The sequence below is a fragment of the Chenopodium album genome, chromosome 7 (genome assembly GCF_948465745.1).
Source record: "Chenopodium album chromosome 7, dcCheAlbu1.1, whole genome shotgun sequence".
NCBI lineage: Eukaryota > Viridiplantae > Streptophyta > Magnoliopsida > Caryophyllales > Amaranthaceae > Chenopodium > Chenopodium album.
In genome coordinates, this window is record NC_137840.1 from 25,642,005 (window position 1) to 25,655,839 (window position 13,835).

The 13,835-nt window shown below is 33.4% G+C and overlaps 1 long non-coding RNA gene across 3 annotated transcripts; it reads right to left on the reverse strand.

The window, feature by feature from the left end:
- Positions 1–295: 295 nt before the first annotated feature.
- LOC145638968 (uncharacterized) lies at positions 296–3,878 on the reverse strand. 3 transcript variants are annotated; one of them, XR_014114763.1, is made up of 4 exons: positions 3,532–3,878; positions 3,058–3,171; positions 1,496–1,793; positions 296–604 (listed from the first exon to the last, which is right to left on the reverse strand). It is a non-coding gene; the product is annotated as an uncharacterized LOC145638968 (long non-coding RNA). The 3 variants fall into 3 exon arrangements; XR_014114762.1 differs by having other exon boundaries at positions 3,058–3,174; XR_014114761.1 differs by lacking the exon at positions 3,532–3,878 and having other exon boundaries at positions 3,058–3,436.
- Between the last annotated feature and the right edge of the window lie 9,957 nt (positions 3,879–13,835).

Consider the following 13,835-nt stretch of genomic DNA (forward strand, 5'->3'; position numbering starts at 1 on the left):
ACATTGTAAGTGCCCGTTATGAATAACCCATTAATCGTAACGGGCACTTGAAACGCCCGTTACGAATAACAACTTATTCGTAACGGACATTGTAAGCGCCCGTTACAAATAAGTAGTTATTCGTAACGGGCAATTATAATGTCCGTTACGAATAAGTTGTTATTCGTAACGAGAAATTACAAAGTCCATTACGAATGATCTCCGAATAAGACAAAAAATTAGGGGCATTTGTAACTAGCACTTTTCAGGTGCTAGTTACAAATGCCCCTATTCTTCTTTCCATTTACCACCCAAATTATTATAATAATTTATAACAAATCAAAATATTTCATGCCACAAACATATTATCAAACATAACATATACACCAAATTGGATTTCAGATAAAATTCTTCTTGATTGAACCAAGAGACATAGCTACATAGATTAAAGGAAAATTTCAGAAAAAAAGTTAGAGCCTCATAGTAATAAATCTTCTGGTACATTAATGTCTCGGACATTTCTCTATCTCTATCCTCAACATTAAAAGGATTAACATTGTCATTCTTGATTTCTTCGTCACCAATGTCTCTGTCTTCAGTAGCGTCAATAGAACTTTCTTGCCTCCTAAAACATCAGAAAAAAAAAATAGATTAGCAAATTAAGAACCCTTACCCAAAAACTAAGTTAGCAACTAAAACACAAACACAAGACAAGCAATCAATTTGAAAGATTTGCAAAGTTTTAGAGAACCCAATGCCCAGAAAAATTAATAAAATTGAGGGGCTAACTCAAGGAGCCAGCCATACAAGTATCACACTTGCATGGGCCACATTAGACATTATCAGCAAAAGTAAAATTTGGTTCAATCAATCTATAATTTTAGTTGATATGTAGCAGAACATAGCAAAAAAGGTTCAATCAATCTATAATTTCAATTAATATGTAGCAGCACAGAGCAGAAAAGGCAGTATAATGCACTAGAAATGCATAATCCAATGTTGACCAATATCCTACTTTGCATCCTTTGACCACTATCCTATCAAGGGACCTTCCTCAAATCAGCAATTATAACATAAGTAGCAATTAAACCAAACTTCATTTCCCAGTTAAGCCAGCTACAGACTAAAATCAATTTATGACCAAAAATCTTCTTAAAAACTCTAAGAGAGTAAGAATACATTAAATTTTAATCAGGCAGTAACTGATCAACAACTCAAATGCTTATTTTAATTAAGCAGTAATTGATCCGCAACTCAAATGCTAAAAGGGGGTGGGCGGAATAAGAATAAAATATTACCCACAAAAAACAATTTTTTAGGACCAAAAACTTCAAGAAAAAGGGGAAGACAATGGATTCCTTACTTCTCTTTTCTTTAAAAATCTCTTTAATTACTCAACATAGATAAGGCAATACATTGCAACCAAGGTAAAATCTTTCCCAAAAAAAACAGAAGGATAACCACAATGACATTCATACTTTACATATTCCTATCGAAAACAATGACTATCAAGTACCTGAACTTCAAGAAAGGTATGATCCCACCACCAAATTCATTAGCAACATAGACAGGTACAACTCCTCTCCATCCAAAAGCTTGGATAAGGTCACTGATGGGTTGTACTTGGCAGGAATCATCCTGTGTTGCTCGAATGAAATACGAGTTTTGCGTGGAAGAAAGTGAAGGGCCTGTAGTAGAGTAGGAAACAATTGGATCTCAAGCTTTCTCCCTAAGATTGACAACAAATTGAGCCTCAGGAGATGTTTCTGGACCTATGATTGCAACCACTTGATCATTCTTCAGTAAATCCAAAACTGCATTCTCTAAACAGGACTATTGGTATCAAAATTTAAGCTTTAACATCTAAACAATGGCTAATGTTACTTGTAAGTTCATTCATTCATGCCTTGTTGGCTATGATAGGATATCACATACTTCGTATGATACATACTAGTCATGTATGTCACACTGTCATGTATCACTAAGTTATGTATTCGTATTCAAAGAAAAATTACAAGTAGAATAAACTTGCTTTATTGAAGGTGCATGTAATAGACTAATAGATGAGATTAAGCGTCTATACCTATACAACAACAGTTAAAATTCGTGACAATTTCTTTAATATGTTATATGTATTAATTCTTTGATTGAAGTTGCAAATCACCTTAACTATTAAGATAGTTATTGTACTGTAAGACTACACAACGTCAAACTTAAATTATCAAACTTAAATTAATTTTGTTTGTTTACTTGAATTAATTTGTTTGTTTCGTCAACAAAATTAGACCAAATGGCGTAAAATTCTAGCTTTAATATGTGGCTCAACAATCATTCAAGAATTTTCTTCTAGCTAATTCCTAAGGTACTACGAAGGTATGTTTTATGTATCTACACATCAATACAACCACAACTCTTAGCACGCAATGCGTGATTGCGAAATATCGAATTAAACACACCCTTTGGCATTATAAACCTCGTCAATTCATACTATATAATACTCTATCACACATTATTGGAAGTTAGCAATTATGATATGGTGAACTTTTTCATTTAAAAAAAAATTAAAATAAAAAATGGAAAATCGAGTCAACTCTATTAAACATTGTTAGATAGATTGTTCCTCCTCCATCCATTATTGAATGTTAAACTATTGAAACACGGAGATAATTCTAGAAAGATTAATGGAAAAATATAATGAAATTGATGTATAACCTAACGACAGTATGTAATAAACTTATAATTTTGCTGTACAATCTTAAGTTAAAATTGTAGGTACTTCTATAATTTACAGGATTAATTATAGCAATTCAACCTTACAAATAAACTACAGTATTTCTCAAACAGCAAACTCACAAAATCAAACAAATGCAGATAATTTAAGATTAAAATACGCAATTGAAACCAAAATTCATTTCCAACACTATTACTTCATCCAAATCAACATGCAAACAAAAAACAACATCAAACACAGAAAACAAAATTCAATTATGAAATTCATAAAAATGGAAATTCAAACGCAAACAAGATCTAAAATCATAGCAGAAAATGTAGAATCAATAGAAAAGAGAAAACGCATACAAAGATCCACAATTGTAGAGGTCGATAAAAACGGAGATACGTAGACGCCATTGCTGAGCTTTGTAAGGGTAGCCTTCTCGTGAGCTACAATAAAAGCTGATTCCAAATCCCCCACTGCTAAGATTGAACATGAAACAAGAATCATAGCGAAAATTACAAACCTTAATTGATTGTTTGAAGCCGCCATTGTTGAATTCTCTGAAGTTGCTGATTGAGAATTGAAAGGGGAGAATTTTCGAAATATGAAGAACGAAAGAGAAGCGGAAAAATTCCCAAAACTAAGTTATTTCAATCGATTTTCCAAGAAATAAAAACAAAATTACCAAAAATAATTTTAAAAATCCAGAAAAATCATAGTACTTGAAAAAATAAGGGTAACAAGTAACAAAAAATTAAAAGAAATAAGATTCAAAATAAATAAATAAAAATAAAAGAAATAAGATCCTTGTAAGTGGTTGTTTCCAACGATCTAACCATTGATTTCTCCGTCGCCGTTAGTGCCTTCTTCCTCTTTTTCGCCTCTTATTTCACTTCCTCCTCTTGGTTTTCAACAATAAACTAGCAAAAATCATTCAAATGAAAATCAGATTAAAATCTAATTATAAAACCCAAAAATTCTACTAATTTGAATCTAATTGCTACAGATCTAGTAGCAAAAACAAAACATAAATTTTAAAAAAAAACGCATAATCAAGAGGAAAGAGAATATCGAGGTAAGGAGAGGTAGTAAAGAGAGTGAAAGAGAATGAATCCTCAGGAAAGAGAAAGACAATGTGTTCTAGAGAGGAGAGAGAAAGAGAGTGAGTGAAGAAGTAAGTTAGAGAATGATTTCTAAGGAGAGAGAAAGAGAGTGAGCGAAATAACTAATGGGCTCATCTCATCAGCTGGACGCCTGGACCAATCATTTGTAACGGGCCCATGATGTCCGTTATAAATAGTATACTATTTGTAACGTGCGGTATTTTGCCCGTTACAAATAATATAGTATTCGTAACAGGTACTATTTTGCCCGTTACGAATAAATAGGTATTCGTAACGGACACTATTTTGCCCGCTACGAATAAATAGGTATTTGTGACGAACACTATTTTTCCCGTTACAAATATCTTAATTGTAACGGGCAAAGCTTTGCCCGTTACAAATAGCCTGTTACGAATGAGATTTTTTCCACTAGTGCATGTTCCTCCCTCTCTACTTTACACCTACACTTCACCATGGCCATTCTCTACATGGGGAATTAATATCATTGGTAAAATTACCCCTCCTAGGACAGGTGGTCACGAATACAACCTAGGAGCAATTGATTACTTCACAAAGTGGGTTGAAGCACAATCATATGCTAAACTCACTGCAAAACTTGTAGCACTCTTTATCGAAAGGAATATCATTTGTCTATACGAAGTCCCACATGAAATGATAAGTGACAATGGAACTCACTTCCAAGCTGAGTGTGAAGAATTGTTACAAAAATATGGCATTCAACACCATCATTCTTCCCCTTACAGACCTCAAGCGAATGGAGCAGTTGAGGCAGCTAATAAAAATCTAAACACTTTTATCGAGAAAATGAAAGAAAATTACAAGGATTGGCCTCACAAATCCATTTCGCACTTTGGGGTTATCGCACGTCAATTCGCACATTAACAGGAAATACGCCATTCTCCTTAGTTTATGGAATGGATGTCGTACAACCTGTAGAGCTAGAGATACCATCTCTACCCATTGCATTATAATGTAAACTCGATGAAGTTTAATGGACTAGAGCAAGGTATGAAGAGCTAATTCTACTTGGTGAAAAGCGACTAGAAGCTCTACATCATACCCAATGCTATAAAACTCGTATGGCTAGAGATTTTAATAAGAAGGTGAAGACAAGAAACATCAATGTAAGAGACTTGGTGTTAAAAGCATTAAGGAAAAATGCTTTATATCCAAGAGGCAAATTTAGACCTAATTTGTCCGAACCCTATATTGTAAAAACAATCCTATCAGGAGGTGCAGCAAAACTAACTGACATGGATTGCAATGTGTTCTTGAACATGACGAATCTTGACCAACTTAAAAAGTACTACCCATAATCACTTTAAGAGGACACTCAAGAGACCTACGTTAAGCCTAATTCCTTGGTAAAATATATGTATGCAACCCTTTACAAGGTGCGACCACTTTAATTTTCGCAAACCTCGCATCCTAGAAATAAAAGAAATTCGATAGAATAGCAGTGTCACAGAAAGAACTTTGTCGCCGGCCGACAGACTGCAGTGCAAGGCGACAACGCCTATCGCCGGCCGACATACGGCAACGTCTGGCGAAAGCGACAAAACGGCGCCGCCGCTCTTCTGGGAGTACCTAGGAAAATTTCAGTGTTTTTTGGAAAATTTTCGACTTCCGTACTCGAAAGAGTTCCTGGAAAATAAAATATTTTGTTTTCATTGCTTTAATAAATTCAATTTAAAGAGGATGATTTAATTAAAAAGCTAAAATTTCATTAATAAAATAAAATAAAATTACATTATTGATAGAATTTTAATGAAAGCTTAATAAAACAAATTACCTTTAAATTTAAATCTAAGTTTAATAAATTGGAAGTTTAGCAATGCTTCAATCTTTCTTCTCTTTCTTTGCTCTTTTCCAATTTTTATCTTAGTCCTCTTCATCATCCATGATTTTAGCTAGTAGGCATCCTTTAGAGGACTTACATTCAATTTTAGAGTAAATAGTTTCTCCCTTAGCTAGGACTCCATGTTTCTTTTCTACCCAAACTTTCTTCTCTGAAGTGTCAGCTTTTCTTTTCCCTCTATCCTTTGTAGAGTCTTTCTTCTTAGGCATCATAGGTGTTTTGAACTCAATCTTTTCATCCAAGCGTTCCTTAACATGAATCACTTTGTCACCTAGACGATTCTTCACATTGGATTTACTCTGATTTTTCTTCATGTCCTTTAAAGGTTTCTTAAGAATCCACCTCTTTACATTATTGGGCAAAGAAAGAGGAACCTTTTAGGTAATCACTTCCCATAAAGGTCTAGCGCTCCAATATGCGCCAAATTTCTCTACTTCTTGTGAAACAGGGAATTCATTGGGACGATGAAGATCCCCAGAATCAATTGTTTGAAGTAGGTCGTACTGTCTTTTTACCCTGCAGGGATAATAAAAAGTCATCTTGGTTAAACTTGGAAGACGGTAGAAAGGTTGCTTATTAACACTAACCATCCTCTCTATTTTCCACCAAGGGATGACCCACTTGATAGCAAAGTTGCAAGAGGCAAAAACTTTATTCCACTCATGGCGCCCCATCTTAGAGAAGCGTTTCTTTCGCCTCACAAAGCAATTTGGAGTTTATTTTTCAATATTGTCATGAGGACTAATTAATTCTAGTCTCTCCATTAGCCATATCTGCAAAAAAAAATTCAATGCAAATAAATTAGGATTACTATACAAAATTATGTTTTGATTTCTGTAATTAAAAATATTTTTTTCTACCTGTAATAAAATTGGAGAACCCCGAAAAGACGCTTTTGGATTTCTCTTCAATTCATCAAGACTAAGCATAGTCTCTCCTACAATTAATGGCATTGGATTTCTTCCAGACTTAATCTGCTCCAAAACAGTTAATATAATTGCTTTGCCCTCATTAGTTTTACCACTAGTGAGAAGATATTGGTTAAGCATGCAAAGGAGAAAAGCCTTTCTTCTATAAACATGAAAAGATTCAGAATAACGTCTATCAAAGTAATGGAGTGCAAATTCTTTTAAATTAACTACACTACTATCTACAATATTTGTTAGATCTCTGTCTCTTAAATTAAAGAAGCGCTCAAAATCTTTACAATAATATTCATTTATTCTAGGGATTACTGCAAGATCTAATGAAGGGAAGCCTAAGATGTCACGAAATTCTTCCGGTAAAGGGCTAATTGCATCACACCCTAGTCTAAAACAATGAGCATCTGTGTCCCAATATTCTTAGGCGGTATGAATGAAATTTATATCAAGATCTACCCCCTTAACACCATAAATACCTCCTATGTGAAAAGTCAAGTTCTTTTCTCTTTTTAGCAGTTAAAGACCGACACCATCAACGAGTGAAATTGGTAAAACTCTGAGTAACTAAAGACATGATTATTTCTTGAGAAACTAAGATTATGATTAATAATTCTGCAGATTAGGGGCTATTTATGCACAAAATTGATGCAGTTTTATTCTGGAAAGGATTCGAAGTCAGTGCACTACAGCGCCAAACGATAACTCTGTCGCCTGGCGACAGCAGCAGTGCTTGGCGACAGTGCAAACCGCGTGGCGACACGTGGCGCTACAATGTTTTGTCAACGAGCTATACAAACCGCGTTTTTCTGGCTATGATTCGAACTCGTACAATGACTTTACGATTTTATCCCTTTCTAGAAACACCAATACACATTAATTTCATATATTTTCCTTCTATTTTCCTTTTAGATTTATTCAGACTTAATTATTTAAGTTTTTTTTTCAAGTCCATTCATTTTTTCTTTTTGGGGGAGAAAGTCGGATACCATCCATTAATAATAAAAATGACGGAAATTTTTGCGCAAAATTAATTTTATCATAATTTTTTGCACACACACATATGCACATAAAAATGAAAAATAAATGCAAAAATAAATGCAGTCATAATAGATAACAATATGTATATACAAATATGTCTAACGAGTCAATCAGGCAAAGTCCTACAAAAGTCAAAATAAATAAACAACACAGGTACAACTACGACGCTGGAGGACGCAGATGATGAGGGATGTTCATCATATCAAAGAACTGCGCAGAACGAGGAGTATGCTCCCCACCAACTCCAGCTCCAGTCTCTCTAGGAGGAGGAAAACTCAGCTCAGGACCTGTCCACCCAAGGTCGCCCTAGTGATGAATCAACAGAGGTTGAGGCTGTGAAGGCTGCTCCAACGATGAGCCAACCTCGTACGTCCCATTGAAGGAGTTCTGTCTTCGATACGTGCAATTACTAGATATATCAAGGATCACTATTATGTAGATAATAAGTTCGTTCTCTTGGGGCGTCATTATATGTTGCTAGACTACGAGAGATGATCTTTGAACAAGTCAAATAGTCCAAAGCCTGCTAGAATGGATCCTACAAGGTCACACACAAGGGTATTGGGTTAAGCAAGTTAGAGGCCCATTAATGGGCCTCATGAGGATTTAACTAATCATGAAATGAATTGCGCTAGAATAGTTAGATTGGAATTAGGTTTTAGGCTTTTGACATGGGCTCTTATTTAGAGATGAGATCTATAAATAAGATCCATACCTAGGGTTGCAAGCAAGTAGTCATAATATACACACAGTGTATTTTAACATCAAGGCAACCAATCCCAAAAACCCTAATTCCTCTCTCTAACTCACGGCTATCTCTCTCCTTCCCTCGTCCGTACGACCGTCCATCCTTAGTGGCGCGTGTGGTGGTTTGTGGTGGTTCATGGTGGTTCGTTGCTCTTCTTCTCCGTAGAAGGGCAATTAAAGGGTTCAATTGCAACTAACTAGCATTCGTGGAGGTCTTAATCTGTGCCCGTGGACCAAGTAGAGGAATCACGCTTGATGTTCTTTATCTCCCATTGTTCTTGCTCGATCGCACGTGGAATCACGCTTCAAAGGTACAATTATATGGTATTTATGTGTTATGCATTAGATCTTGGGATTAAGTACTGTATGAATATGACTCATGTTTATTTCCGCAATTAGTACCTATAAACTTGTACAGTGGTATCAGTTAGCCTATTGCATTTACGCATATTGATAATAACTCTTTGAAAATCCAAGAGGGAGAAAATTTAATTATGGGTTAATTATTATATTAAATGTGATTTAAATCTTGGAATTGTTTAAATGTGATTTAATAATGTTCAAAATATCCAAGAAGAGGACCGAATTAAGCCCTAGATCATTCAAAATTTTGAACCCTATAACCCTAGTTTCGGATTTTCAAAAACCCTAACCCTAATTTTGAATTATTTCGAAAATTCCTAGCCCTAAAATGTGAATTTTGTGCTTCGATTTGTTTTATGTTTCATAATTATAATCGGATTGATTTATGCATAAAGATGTTCTGTGTATGATCACCGATTTGATTTTAAAAGTTAAAATTAAATTGGGATTAATTTTATGATGAACCCTAATTTTAAGATTGAATGTTGATTTAATTTTAATTGTTGGACTGATTTGATTTAATTTTAATAAATGTTATTTTAATTAAATTAAAAACAACAAAAAAAATAGTTTTGAAGCTGGCAGCCGTGGCTGGGTGGCGCAGCTGCGGCTGCTGCCGACCTGGTGGCAGTCCAAGAGGGAGGGAGGGGAGGGCGACGGTCCAAGGTGGCTGTGGGCAGCAACGTGCAAGCGTTGCACGGCTACTGCTACAGCTGCCAATGCTGCTTCCACGCTGCTGCCCTTGCGGTAGTGGCTCCTATTGGCTGCCAGCCACCGTGGCTAGCTTCGGCTGGCCGACCACGGTGGCCGATGTGGTGGTGCACGTTTTGTTTTTAAAAAAAAAATTTATTTTTATTATTATTTTAAAATTATTTCAAGATAAATATTATTTATTTTGGATAAGATAAAATATTTTGAAAATATGATCTTTTATTTTGAAAGATAACATCAGTTTTATTTGGATAAAATCTTTTATTTTAGGATAAAATCAAATATTCAAAAGTTGTTACATTTGATATTATCCATATTTAAAGTTGTTATTTTGGTAATTATCCATAATTAAAGTGCTTATTATTGCATAAGATTGATTAGGATATTCTGAGCGTATTCCAAAAGGATAATAATTGATTTAAATAATTTGATTATCCCATAATTATTTTAGGATATAAATTGATTTAAAATTTTGTGATTGGCTAGTATTTAGGATAGAATTTCCTAATTATTTAGGATAATCTTACAGGATAAATATGATTCATAATTTAAGATTTAAATAAGATTTGATTCCATCTCATGACTAATTTAAAATATATGATATTTTATTGATGATCATGAATAATATATGATATTATCTAATTACATTATTAAAATATGAGATATTTTGGTGCCATGTTTCCTTAATTGTGAACATTCGTTGTTGTAGTTTAGGAAAGCATGATGAGTGATTTATTATGTGTCAATGTTGTTTATTGCTATATAATGACTAGTATGGCCCAGTAGATTACTAAATACGATCTGCGCACCGTGATGTATTTTTGTAATCTTAGAACGGTCGACGTACCGATAAAGTATGTTTGTAATTTTATTTCATTTTTTTTAAGTAGTAGATTGAATAGAGTAAAATTACAAGTTGCAGTTCATCCAAAAAGCCTATGAAGTGAAGGCCCAAAGGAGCAAGGTGGATGAGATCTATGATGATTCAAGTAGGAGCATTTACTTTATTAGTTTTCTTAGGATTAGGGGTCATGATATGTCTTGTTTTTGCATTCAGTTTATTATGCATGTTAGATTTTATTGATGTTTTGTGATGATGCACTTGAGTTCACTAAATAATCACAACATAATAAATCTAGATCCTAGTAGTATTGAGGTAGCTTTTCCAATTAAAAACCCGATGAAACCTTTGATATTTATGATGGGTCATGCCAAAGATGGGTGTCATATTATATGTTTGGGGAGTGGGGGTAAATCAAATTTTACAATTTTAATTGGTTATACTCAACGACGTTACCTAAAGAGTTTAGAACCTTGAAGCTAAGGGTAATAATTAAACATATGATGGGTAATTATTCAACCATGAGTTACAAGAGTTGTAATCAGTAAAGAGTTTACTCACCTTTAAAATGTAATTGTTGATGGTAGGGCCAAAGTTCGGTCAATTATTGAACAAATAAAGAATCTTGGAATCATTATTCAATAGGGATCAATTAAAATTGAATAAATGTTTTAAAGTTGCCAATTTAATTCGCTTATGGCACTTTAAATTTTTTATTAAACATAATTGAATTTTGCGTTTACTTATAAGTAACATGTCGTTCTAATTTAATTTTATACTACCTCCGTCCCCGAAAGAACGACCCATTTGGCCTTATTTTAGTCCCAAAAAGAATGACTCATTTGCATTAAAACACCCACCAATTTGCAACAATATTTGTGCAATATTAGCTTCCCAATATAAAAATTTGATTTTCTATGTAATTTTATTACTTTCTCTCTCTATTTTTTACAAACCCCATGAAAATTTATCTTTTCAATATACTTTTACTTCTTTTTAGTTAACTTTCTTAATAGCCGCGTAATCAACCCAAATGGGTCGTTCTTTCGGGGACGGAGGGAGTATATATAATCTCCTCGATTGAAAATAAAGTAGAGAAACGTTCTCAAAAGGTTAGAAGATAATCCATAAACCAATATTCCAATTTTTCTAAGATGGTTCTAGAAGGCAAGTTTTAGGAAACCAAGTCACATATCTAAGGTTGGTTCTATTCAAAATGTTTGAGTAAAATGCCAACACATCTTCATTTGGAAAAGTGTTTCAAGGGATATAATGAGATGGGAAGTACAAACCCTCTAAAAGACAAGTATAAAAGTCCAATAAAATCTCTTATCTTCAATATGATTGAATATAAGAAAGTGATTGGAAATCTCTATGATCAAAAGTTAATCAAATGACGCTATTCTTCATCCACTTTATATAAGAGTTAAATAGTTGATTAAACTCAAATATGAATAATGATTAAATAGACTTAGCAAAATCATGAAACGTGCTTAAAGAAGTTAAGCAAAGCATAATTTTGAACCTAAGAGAAATTTTCTAAGTGGCTCAAATTGAAAAGGTTTAGGAATATATGAGGAATGCATTAAGAAGTTATAGGCCAAGAAATGCAAACAAGTTGCTACTTCTCAAATCTAGAATTACTTACATGCTAAAATTTGTTATAAACGACAAATGTTTCCAATTAAATGGACCAATTCCAATTGGTTAGAAACTACCTCATATAGTTGGAAGGTAAAAGAAAGGAAGTTTTCTAAATTTAAGAAGTATATTTAGAAATTGATTAATTTAGCATATTGCTACTTTTTTAACATATGATGTCTTGTTTAGATCACTCATTGCAAAATGTGGTTGAACTAAAGGAAGAAGTTATGGCTAAAGGAGAAAAAAATCTGCAACTTTAGAAGCAAATGTTGCTACTTCACTAGTATAATCTACAAGTCTGGAAGCAAAAGTTGCAACTTTACAAGTAGAACCTATATTTCACCTTACCTAGTTATTGGCTAGAATTAAATAAATGTTATTCATTCTTGCCATTATCAAAACACCATTCAATGTTAGTAATGACTAAGCATCGAAGATTCAAAAATTTGGAATAAATGTTATTCTATGATTCATTGAGTTATAATGTGTTTTGAATTGCTAAATAGGTTTAAAGTTATATATGATAGAAATAATTAAATCATTTCTATATATATAAAATTGTCTCTTAAATGTCAATTAATTCGAATGAAAATGAACATTGCATGCGAAAGATCCAAAGGGATAGACTTTCATTATCATTGGATTATGAATCCATTGATATAGGTAAATATCATTCTAATTTGAAAGTATTGACAAAGTCACCATTTAGAGAAATGATGATGCGAACTCTAGGTCAAACATATATCAATGTAAGAAAAACAAAGGTTCAAAGGCTAGAGACGTAACTTCAGTTGTGATACGATCACTACTTGTGCTAAGTTGAAGCATAAGAATGAAGATTTTGAAAAGTTAAAATGTTCAGTATGAAGTTCAGTATCAACTTGACAAGATAATTATTACATTACAATATGATTGAAATTGTGAAAATTTGAGTGAAGACATGTACTTGGAAACACATTCAAAGTATTGTGATATGATCATAATAATGAGAATTTAAGCCAAGACCTTGATAAACATCCAAGAGTTGTGAAATCATTTTTAAAAAAAATCCGAAAGAAAACCTTATGAAGTGTTCATAAAAAGGAGCTATCAATCTATATGAGATATATTTTGATAATGGATGTAAATTACCTATCTTCCAACCATTATTCAGGGATATACTTTTAAGATAAGCTACAAAAACTAAACAAAAACTTCATACATCAAATCAAAATGTAGCAAAGGCTTTATATGTGATATGGATAAGAAAAATTCGTATTAAGTCTTTCTACAAAGCAAGGAATAAAAGTTGTATTAAACCGTTTGATGCACGTTCGATTTCTATATAGATCACGGGGTACAACTACATAAATCATACTTAGCAAAAAATGTTTGTTGCTCAAGTAGGTGCCCTTATGGAAATTGTTCCAAAAGGTCAAGTGGGAGTAGTATAAATCTCGAAACAGTTCGAGAAAAGCAACAAACAAACGTGATTCAAATCATGGTTGGTTCACCCTATGCTAAATGTGCCTCCTCAAAAGGCAAGTGGGAGTATAAAAATCTTGAAGAGTTCGAGATCCTTGAAAAGTTCGAGACCCTTGAAAAGTTAAAGAAAAGTGAATTCGAAAATCTTAAAGAAATTCGAGAAGTATTCGAATAAAAGCAACAATGTGAGCATGATTCACCTCATGTTACAAATGACAACGCGTGGTCTCATTAAGTGTAATGGGAATAATAACCATGTGTCAAAGGTAGTACATTCCAAGTGCACGTCCTCTATTGTCGTTGCTCATTGAAAACTAAAAAAGTTGTTGTATAAGTTTCAATTGTTGCATAAAACCCACAATGAAGACTAGCATACGTAAAACTTAGTCAAAGAATTATGATTTCATATTGACTAAAAGTTCTAAAA